This window comes from Penaeus monodon, chromosome 28 (genome assembly GCF_015228065.2).
Source record: "Penaeus monodon isolate SGIC_2016 chromosome 28, NSTDA_Pmon_1, whole genome shotgun sequence".
Classification (NCBI taxonomy): domain Eukaryota; kingdom Metazoa; phylum Arthropoda; class Malacostraca; order Decapoda; family Penaeidae; genus Penaeus; species Penaeus monodon.
In genome coordinates, this window is record NC_051413.1 from 23,071,148 (window position 1) to 23,071,460 (window position 313).

At 28.1% G+C, this 313-nt stretch overlaps 1 protein-coding gene across 1 annotated transcript in view; it reads left to right on the top strand.

Moving 5' to 3' along the window:
- Positions 1–313, top strand: part of LOC119591420 — a 5,239-nt gene that overhangs the window by 2,746 nt on the left and 2,180 nt on the right. The window lies entirely within an intron of this gene.

Below are 313 nucleotides of genomic sequence, written 5' to 3' on the forward strand. Positions count from 1 at the left end.
TTCTGACTGTCTTGTTATAGTTTATGGGTTGTGTTTGTGTTATACTTATTGTGTATTTTTCACAAATATTTTATATTAAATTAAGAATCAGAAAAAATAGAGTATGGATGAGAGAGAGAAAAAAGTACTAACATAAACCTATGTATGTTTATTTTTCGCTTTGTTTTCCAAGTAATATATGTGGGATTCGAGCATATTCTGGTTTGTTGACAAAGAATATAAAGGAATTCTACAGCAAAAAGTAGCTAACAAACGAAACACATTATCTTCCTAATGTATACAAGTTAGATATACCTGCACTTGAATATGATAA